The sequence below is a fragment of the Nannospalax galili genome, unplaced genomic scaffold (genome assembly GCF_000622305.1).
Source record: "Nannospalax galili isolate Female #2095 unplaced genomic scaffold, S.galili_v1.0 scaffold1077, whole genome shotgun sequence".
In the NCBI taxonomy this organism is placed as follows: domain Eukaryota; kingdom Metazoa; phylum Chordata; class Mammalia; order Rodentia; family Spalacidae; genus Nannospalax; species Nannospalax galili.
The window spans coordinates 2,219,395-2,230,281 of NW_008340429.1; positions in this window are offsets into that span (position 1 = coordinate 2,219,395).

A 10,887-nucleotide genomic window follows, 5' to 3' on the forward strand; every position below is an offset into this window, starting at 1 on the left:
GTGGCCCACGGCCCTTTGCTGCTGTAGGCAGTTTTCCTCTTTGCCCCTCCGCTTCTGCCTCTGCCTGTTCCCCTAAAGGAAAAGGGAGCTATGGTGAACTGGCCAGGTGGATGGGTGGAGCCGGCCGCGCCAGGATGCTGCCGGGGTGGCCACGGGATTAAATAACAGGGCTCTTGAGCCGCAGAGGAAATGGAAATAGCCGGAGAGCCTTTCTTTGCTGTTAATGGTGGTGGAGGTGGTGGTGGTGGGGGCGGCTGTTACCTCAAGCCAGTGAAAAGAGAAGCCCCCGGTATTAGGCCTGACTCCTGAGAGCTGGAAGCTCCAACAGGCCTGCCAGCTCCGGCCAGGTTTCAGAGAGGTTTGGGGTGGCTTTGATGCAGTGAAAAGCTGGGGCTGAGTCTGAATCCCCAGTAAGGTGTGTCTTGCTGGTGTTCGGGTTTCTCGCGTGCGGAGGCTCTTTTTTCCTCCTATGCTATCATAAGACTGCTTGCCTGCGGTCAGAGGAACCAATGAAAGACGCGGCCCGGGGTGAGGTCTGGCCAGATAAGCAGCCCAGCCCAGAACCCAAGGTCATCGTACCCTAGGTTAAAATGTCTTCTGACTTCGGATTGGTTACTTACGAGTTTCTGGGGGTCACAGCACAATCCCCTAGGACACCTCAGCATCCTTTCAGGGCCAAAGCCTCTTTCTGAAGCCTAGGGGAAAACTTCACCAGGACAGCAGGAGATTTTTGTAGCTTTTCAGTACTTCCGCCGGAAGAGGGTATTGAAGTTCACTATCACTGTTCCCATTTGTCAGATCTAGAAATTGAGGCCTAAAGTCCTGCATCTGATGAATAGAAGCTCTGTTAAATTGTGCTGAATTCCATGGTCTTTGCAGTTCAGTTCTCTCGACTTTGCCTGTAACCCTTCTGTGCATCACAATCCTATAAACCTGTTTCTTGCTTGTCATTTAAGCAGTTAAAACAAGGACAATTTTTCCAGCTAGTGTTAATTCATGGTCCTTGCTCAGACAGTTATAAGGATGAAAATAAATAAATCCTTTTGTAAACTGGAAGATGTGGGTGGATGGGGTGCTGTCCTGTCTCCTTTAATAAGGAATTAGTCAAAAGATGGGGGTTCCACTTCGTGGCTTTTTTCTCAGCTTCCTAAAGTAGGAAAGCCCAGCACAAGGCAAGGAGGTGGGGCAGGAGCACCCAGTCCCCAGCTGGGAAGGGCTGTGATGTCTATCTCCTGTGATCAAAGCTTGAGGGACACTGGCAGCAATTATGAGGAATTTGTTCCATAGACAGACTTGTGCTGTGGCCTGCCCTGACTGGGGACTCATGGTGAGGGACACATGTCCCTCCTTGCCCTTGTGAAGCTCAGTCTTTTAGGAGACAGATACTCTATGCAATTTGAGCTCTGACAAGTGTTCAGAGAGAAAAGTCAACCCTATTTGAGGGCATGGGGATGACACCTGAATGGAGTTTGTGTGTGTGTGTGTTCCTGTGTGTGTACTTGTGGAAAAGGTATGCATATGTGTTTGTATGTAGAGACCAGAGGTCAACATTAAGCGTCATCCTCAGTTGTTTGCCACCTTATTTTTTGAGGAAGGGTTTCTTCCTGAACCTGAAGCTCACCCTTGGGATTACAAATGCATGGCTTTTTAAAAAAACATGGGTGTTGAGGATCCAAACTGAGGTCTTCTTCGTGCTTGTAGGGCAAGCCCTTTTCTGAGTGAGCCATCTTCCTAGTCCCATGGGTGACATGTTGATTTGAGTATCAGAAAGTATCTCTGAGAGAAGCCTGTGGTTGTGCATTGGGACTGAGAAGTGAGTCTGAGGGAGGGTTAAAGCACGAATTAAACAGAAGCACCATGGATGGAGGCCCTGCTACATACATATGGGCAAAACCCTGGCATGCGGACAACTTAGAAAGTCTCTGGTCACAGCTGTCAGGCTGTGAGGCTATGGGGGGACTGATGAAGAGTTCAGATGCCATGAAGGTTTTAAGCAGGGTGTGACATGTTGATTTATGCATTTAACCTCTCCACAGTCCTGAGGCTGATGTTTTGGGGAGTGAGAAGACAGAATGAAAGATGATAGGGGATCAGAACATTTGCTCCTCAGAAGGTGGAAGGCATCACATTCACTCTTACCAGTTGGGCAGCTGTGAGACTGGGCATGTGCTAGAGTTTTGATCTAAGTCAGCTGACTGTTCATTTCAAACTGTCCAGTGTCTGCCCTAGGAATAACTTTTCTGGTATATGCAGAGCCTAACAACCGTTCAGTTCATGCTTGCCCATTATAATGACTGTCTTTCCACCAGCCCCAATGCAAGTGTAGTTTATCCCCTCTAGATGATGGACTGGGCAGTGGAATGGGTTAAGTTCTCGTCTTTGTCCTTTTTTCAAGGACCCTGGAGATGAGTTTATGGAATGAGGGAGGCAGCAGTTCTAATTCAATGACAGACATTTATAAAACACTTAACTGTTTGCTAATTCTGTGTTTTCCTACTCACCGTGCTTTCATATGTAATCTTACTTTTTTTTTTCTTGTTTTTGTTTTGAGCTGGAGTCTCTCATTATGGAGCCTTCAACTCTGCATTCTCCTGCCTCTATCCCTTTCTAGTGTTAGGATTACAGCATGTACCACCATTCCCAGCACTAACATTTCTTTAAAACAAATTTTTTTGTGGTGCTAAGGATCAAACCCAGGGCCTTGCAGATAGTAGGCAAGATTCCTACCACTGATCTACACCATCTCCAGCTTTTGTAATATTTCTTTAGAAAGCTATATCCTGTCCAGACCTAGTCGTGTAGGCCTGCAATTCTGACTACTGAGGAGGCTGAGACAGGAAGGATTGCAACTTCAAGTCCTGCTTGAGCTAGAGTGAATTCAAACTAGCATGGGCAACTTAGAGAAGCCCCTGTCTCCATGTAAACATTAAATAGGGCTACGGATATAGAACAGTGGGCGAGCAGCACTTGCTTAGCCTTGAACTCAACCCCCAGTGCTGAAAAAAAAGAAAAGCCCTGCTGGTTTACCTTTAGGGTTTTTGTTTTTTGTTTTTTGTTTTTTGTTTTTTTTGTCTTTTCAAGATGGTCTCCCTGTAGCCCCAGCTGTCCTGGAACTCACTATGTAGACCAAGCTGGCCTTGAACTCACAGAGATCTGCCTGCCTCTGCCTCCCAAGTGCTGGGATTAAAGGCATGTACTACCACACCCGGCGCTGGTTTACCTTTGTAAGTCTTAGCATTGGAGAGGCTGAGGCAGGAGAATTACTGTGAGTTCAAGGCTAGCCTGGGCTATATAGCTACATAGTGAAGTTGAGGGCAGAGTGAGCTACATAGTAAGACCTTGTCTCAAGAAAAAGAGAAAAACAAAGCCTTATCCTGGTCTTACTGTCTTTCTTTTACAGATAAGAAGTCCAAGGTATCATTTATGTATTAATTGTATAAAAAATGATTATGTACTTCCTGTGCATCAGGCACTCTGCCAAGTGTTTGGATTACAGTGATAAAAGAGATAAACTTGCTGGGTGTAGTGGTGCAGGCCTTTAATTCTAGCACTCCAGGCAGAGGCAGGCAAATCTTTGAGAGACTGAGGTCAGCCTAGTCTAAATAATGAGTTCCAGGCTAGCTGGGGTTACAGGGAGACCCAGTCTCAAAAAAAAAAAAAAAAGGCAGGGAGAATAAAAAACTTGTAAATAAAAATAAGCTTATTTTAGAAAGAGAGAGAGACTATTTTGCTCCTATGGAGCATATTCTCATACTTAGTGGTAGTGCCACAGATAGGGAACAGAAGGTAGGGGGTGAGGATAACAATCTCTGTTTGCATTTTGTGTTAAATGGACATTTCTCCAGCTTTTCTCAAGTACTAAGAAATGGAAGCAAAGATCCTCTGTGTAAGCAGATTGCCTGCCTGCACCTATGTAGAAATTCTGGAATTGCTACTGTTTATAGTCAAGCCCCAGATAGAGGTTAAACAAGTCATTGATCAAAGGATGATTTAATTACAGTTCATATCAGTGGTGGATACAAAGTATGGAATGCAGATGAGGGGACACAGCTCTGGGCTCTGGGGAAGCACCCTGTTGCTCTCTGAATGAAGAGAGTAGAATGCAGGCCAGGCTGGGCCCAGCAGGGGGAGGCCCTCTAAGCAGGAGGAACCTTTGAGAAGAGCCACAAACACTGATAGTCCTTTGAGGGAAGGAGGCCTGCAAGAGAAGAGGTGGTTAGAGCTTGTATCCTACTGCTGTAGCTTTGGGGGCTGGACCATTTGAAAGACCAATATGCAGTTGTCAGCCACAGATTGCTAGTGTTAAATTCTATCCTTGGAAAGGTTATTCAGACTTTAACGTGCCTCAATTTTGCCCTCTGTGACATGAAAACTAATAGTACTGATCAAGAGTGTTGAGTGAAGTTTGAATGGGTCACCCATATGCAGAGCTCTACTACAGTAAGCTGAGTTTGGCAGTGTATACTAAAACTTGGGACGTAGAGGCAATGGGATCTGGAGTCCACAGTCATCCTTAGCTACATAGGGAGTTTGAAGTCACCCTGGACTATGTAAGACCCTGCTTCAAAACAGAGAAAAATGACTGGAGAATTAGTTCAGTGGTTAAGATTATACTGCTCTTTCACAGCATCTGAGATCTGAGTTCAGTTTCCAGCACTCACATTAGCGTACTCACAACTGCCTGTAACTTTCCTTTTTAGCAGGATCCAAATGCTCCTGGCCTCCACCAGCATGGGCACTTAGGTACACATACCCACACACAGACACATTCACACACACACACACATTCACACACACACATACTACACACACACATTAATGAAAAAATTAATAAACTGGGGACTTCAGTGGTTAAGAGCACAGGTTGTTCTTGCAGAGGACCCGGATTTGAATTCCAGCACCCATATGGTGGCTAACAGCCATCCATAACTCTAGTTCCAGGGAATCTGACACCCTCTTCTCTTCTCCAAGAGCACTGTACAACACAGATGCACTTACACACATGAAGGCAATACACTCATACACATAAAATAAAAATAAAAAATTTAGAAAAAAAACTTTTAAAGAGAGAAAAAAGAAGGAAGGGCAGGGCAGACCAGGGAGGAAGACAGGGAAGAAGAGAGGGAGGAAGGAAGAGAGGGAAGGAAGGAGGGAAGAAGGGCTGGCTCTAGAGTAGTTCCTGGCATAATGTTAAATGCATGCTAGATGATTAACATATGAAGCCTTTTAAATTTATTTATTTTTTGGGTGTGGTGGCGCACACTTTTGGTCCCAGGGCTTGGAAGGCAGAGGCAGGTGGATCTTTGTGAGTTCAAGGACAGCATGGTCTACATAGTTCCAGGCCAGCTGGAGCTACAAGAAGACCTTATCGCAAAACAGCTCCCCAAAAAAGTCTCCCTATAGCCCCAGTGGCCTAGAACTTGCTATGTAGACCAGGCTGACCTCCAACTCATGGAGATCTGCCTACCTCTGCCATACCTAGTATGGGGTTTAAAGGTGTGCAAACCACACCTGGCTAAATTCAACCACTTTGATGCAGAGGATGAGTTAGAATTTTAAAGGATGGGCCAGTGAGATGGCTCTGTAGATAAAAGTACCTGCTGCCAACACTGACAACCTGAGTTAAATCCCCAGGACTCACATGGTGAAAGGAAAGAACCAACTCCTGAAAGTTGTTGTTTAACCTCCACAAATGCACCATGGCATGCTCTTGTACACACACACACACACACACACACACACACACACACATACACACACACAAATAAATTGATAGATTCTTTTAAAAATTAAAAAAAGGGCTGGGCATGGTGGTGCACGCCTTTGATCCCAGCACTCGGGAGGCAGAGGCAGGTGGATCTCTGAGTTCAAGGCCAGCCTGGTCTACAAAGTGAGTTCCAGGACAGCTGGGGCTACAGAGAGACAGTGTCTCAAAAAGACCAAAAAAAAAAAAAAATTAAAAGATGGGAGCTGGGTATAGTGGCACAGACCTTTAATCCCAGCAGTCAGAAGGCAGAGGGAGACTGATCTCTGAGAGGGAGGCCAGCCTGGTTTACACAGCAAGTTCCAGGCCAGCAAGGAGTACAGGGAGACCCCGTCTCAAACAAACAAATAAAACAAAACAATTTAAAGAAGGGGCTAGAGAGAAAGCTCAATAGTTAAGAGCATTGGGTGCTCTTGCAGAGGACCTGGATTCCATTCCCAGCACCCACTTGGTGGCTAACAATCTTCTGTAACTGCAGTTCCAGGGGATCTGATGCCTTCTTTTGACTTCTGAAAGCACTACACACACGAATGCACTTATGTACATGTAGGGAAAACACTTAAACATATAAAAATAGAGCAAAAAAATTTTTTTAATTAAAAGAATTTTTATGCTGGACATGGTACTACATGCCTTTAATCCTAGCACTTATGAGGCAGAGGCAGGTGACTCTGAATTTGAGGCCAGCCTGGTCTGCATAGTGAGTTCCAGGCAGCCAGTGCTACATAGTGAGACCCTGCCTCAAAATGTCCCCAAAAGTAAATAATAAGTAAGCCAGGCGTGGTGGCACACGCCTTTAGTCTCAACACTCTGGAGGCAGAGGCAGGCGGATCTCTGTGAGTTCAAGGCCAGCCTGGTCTATATAGTGAGTTCCAGGCCAGCTGGAGCTACAGGGAGAGACCCTGTCTCAAAACAACCAAAAAAAAAAAAAAAAAAAACAAAAAAAAAAAAAAAAAAAAAGCAAATAAAAAATAAAAGAATTTTAAGAGGAGCCCATTTATTTGGGTGTTTTGGAAGCTCAGAAATGCAAGGTAAAGTGCAAAACAAGGTGAGAGGGAGGGAGCTTGCCTAACACAGTAAGAGACCCTGGGCTCCATCCACAACACTGCAGCCTCTCCCACCAGAAAATGAAAAGTGTTAAAACTATGACTATCATTACTGTAACTAATACAATTTATTACAGGGCAAAAGATGCATTTTCAGTTGTTTGGCTGGGGATCTTAAATAGTAGCCCTGAGGCTTGAGTAAATGATGGCCTACAGAAGGGCTGGAGAGATGGCTCATCGGTTTAGAGCACTTACTGCTTTTGCAGAGTCCCTGGGTTCACTTTTTAGCACCCACAGGCAGCTAACAATAGTTTGTAACTCCAGATGCAGGGGATTGACGCCCTCTTCTGACCTCTGCAGGCACTGCATGCATGTAGTGCACATATATACATACACATAAGATAAAAATAAATAAAATTTAGCCAGGCATGGTGGTGTACACCTGTAGTCCCAGCACTTGGGAGGCAGAGGCAGGCAGATATCTGTGAGTTCAAGGCCAGCCTGGTCTACATAGTGAGTTCCAGGACAGCTGGGGCTACCGGGAGACTCTGTCTCAAAAAGACTAAAATAAATAAATAAATAAATAAATAAATAAATAAATAAAATTTATAAAACAGAAAACCTATGATCTATATAGATGCTTGAAGAATTCTGGTGGTAGAAGACAGTGTGATGGCCAAGTGAGGGGATGCATGCCTGTAATCCCAGCACTTAGGTGGTTGACGCAGGAGGGTTATCGCAGTTTCAAGACCAGCCTGGACTAAATGATGAGTTCAAGGCCAACCTAGAATACACAGTGAAACCTTGATAGTGTGATTATTGGATGTAGTGGCATACATCCATAATCCCAATGCTTGGGATGCTCAGGCAGGTAAATCGAGAGTTAAGGACCAGCCTGGTTTTACAGCTGTATATGGAGTTGGAGATCAGTACCACTGTGGGTGACTTCCCATAATTTCCCCCATCCATGGAAACCACTGCCTCACACACTAGCCACATACTTTGAACTACATCCCTAGCCTTGCATACTGTTGGGGGTAGGTGAGGGGACAGTTATTTGAGAGAAGGTCTTATTATATAGCTTAGACTGGCCCCAAGCTCTCTAGTTTGTGTCATTACAGCTGATAGTTGTGTCTTTAACATCTACTGTGAGCAAAGTAGGTGGATACTGTATCTTGAGCAATGAATGGCATGCTGCTTTTCAGGTAGCTCAGCCCAGAGCCAGCTGCACAGGTTCTCTATGATATTCTGGTTGTAATGTGTAACAGGAAAACATTGGGAATATTGGTTATGACAATATGGTCTGTAGTTTCTTCCTGGCCCTTCCTCTAGTACTTTTATTTTTCATTCTACTGAACTGGGAGTGGAGTGTTATGGGGGGGAAAAAAACTTTTGTTTTTCATTTTCTTTTTGAGACAGGGTCTCCCATAGCCCCATCTGGCCTGGAACTTGCTATGTAGACCAGGCTGGCCTCAGTCTCACAGAGGTCTGTCTGTATCTGCCTCTCAAGTGCTGGAATCAAAAGTGTGTACTGCCATGCCCAGCTAAGAAACATTCTTTTTACCCTGCACTGGTGATGTAGACCTGGAATTCCAGCTACTGGGAAGGCTGAGACAGGAGGATCACCAGTTCAAGACTTGCCTGGGCTGCAGATCACGGCCAGTCTAGGCAACCGGCTGGCTTCCAGTCCTTCTGCCCCAACCTCCTGAGTGCTGGGATTCCATGTGTACCATCATGCCTGGCTTTAAAAGAACCAGTGTTGGGCCGGGCGTGGCAGCGCACGCCTTTAATCCCAGCACTTGGGAGGCAGAGGCAGGTGGATCTCTATGAGTTCGAGGCCAGCCTGGTCTATATAGTGAGTTCCAGGACAGCTGGGGCTACAAGGAGACCCTGTCTCAAACTAAAAAAAAAACCAAAACCCAAAACAGTGTTGAAGACCTCATGCAGTGATTTCTTCAGATGTGAATCCGGAGTCACATTTATGCAGTATCAGCTTTGCTAACACAATTGGCATTGTAATGGAATACTTTGAATTTGCATTAGTTCATATTCACATGAAATTCAAGCACACTTTTCCATTTCAGATGTGGAGCTAAATCCAGTTGTGGGCAGTGAAGAAGAGAACTGAGTCAGGCACGATGGCCTATGGCTGTAATCCCAGCTACCCTGGAATGGAGGAAGAAGAACGCCAAGTTCAAGACTAACCTGAGTGAATTGGTGAGATCCTGACTCAGATAATCAATAATATAAAATAAAATAAAAGACGAGGAATGTAGCTCAGTGGTAGACTGCTTGCCTAGCATGCACTCTTGGCTCCCTAGTGTACACACATATTCACACAAGCAGGCAAGCACACACCTCACGCATACAACAAATAAAAACAAAACATTAAAATCAACAATACAGGGACAATGAGATGGCTTTGTGGATGAAGGTGCTTACCATGAAGACCTGGTGACCTGCATTTGAGCCTTGGAACCCATGTAAAGGTCAAGGAGCTAGAACTGACTCCACAAAGTTGTCCTCTGATGTCCACACATGTTCTGTGGCACCCCCCCCCAATAATAATAAATAAATTTGAAAAACAAAAACAAAACCCAGCTAAGAATAGCGCTTTTTTCCTTGCTTGCAAGTCACAGAAGTTCTGAGTAGCTCTGAACTATGAGTTGATGTAGTGACTGGGTAATTCTGGTTTTGGAATCTCCAAAGAGACTTTACCTGGGTATTGCCTCTTAGTTGTTGAGTGGTCTTTGGTGAGCTATTCACAGACAGCCCCATTCTAATGTATGTGGTGAGCTTGGTTCCTATCCCACAGGCTCTTCTCACAGCAGAATAAGGCCCTCAGCGGAAGCTTGCGGTTGAGGAAGGACTGACTCCCAGGACTCAGGGAGGCAACTCTTAGGAGGCCAGACTCAACTTTCACTCTCAGTGGAAGAGATGAGGCTGACCTCTTCCTTCTGACTTATCAGAGGTGCTTTGAACTCTCTTTCTACCCTGGCTTCCATTCATGCCAACCATTCATTCAACCAACATTTAAGCCCCACCCAGCTACCATCTTGCCAGATCCTGAGGATCCCACTGTGAGTGAAGTCAGAGATTGCCCTGTTCTTATCTGATTTAGTACAGTGAGAAGAGTATAGAGTAACTGTCAGACAGGGGGTTAACCTCTGGAGAAAAAACAAAAACAAGTGACAGATTTAGTAGAAGGAGATGATTTTTTTCTGCAGGCCAGGGAACACTCTGAGCAGCCTAAAGGCCTGCCCAGAAATGCCAAGCACGGAGTGACCATGGTCCAGGCACCTGCACATTTTGGGCCTGGAGTTGCACATTTCTGCCTTAGAATGTACTGGCCTCCTACAGTGCTTTGTTGGGGTCCTAGTAGAGTCAGAGGCCAAATGCTCCAGGGAAGATTTTACAACCGTCCTTAGCCTGTTTGCCATCTGCCAAAGAACCCTTGGGAGACTGAACCTGATTTACTCAAAACTGGTTTTTACAGAACCTTACACAAAGTGGTTCAACTGGGCAGGATTTTTTTTTTTCCATAGCAGACTTTGTATTGAAGTATATAATATGTAAGATGGACTGTATATGATTGGAGTATCCACCCACTTTTCATGTATAAAAATGCCCATTTCATGTGATTCAACATAAGCACATTCAGAATAGGGTACTCTTAGAAATGTACTGCTCTGTGAATTTTCACAGAGTGAGTAGAGTTATAGATACAGCTGTTCAGGTTAAGAAACAACTTTCTGGGGGCTAAAGAGATGGCTCAGCAGTTAAGAGCACTGGTTGCTCTTGCAGAGTACCCTGGTTCGATTCCTAGCACCCACATGGCAGCTAACAGGTGTCCATAACTCCAGTTCCAGGGGATCTGACGCCCCTCTTCTGACCTCTGAGGGCACTGCACAACACAGGTCACCTACCTATATGCAGGCAACACGTATAAATATTTAATCCCAGGATTTGGGAAGGAGAGGCAGGTGGATCTCTGTGAGTTCAAGGCCAGCCTGCTCTACATAGTGAGTTCCAGGCCAGCTGATGCTACAGGGAGACCCTGTCTCAAAAAGACCAAAA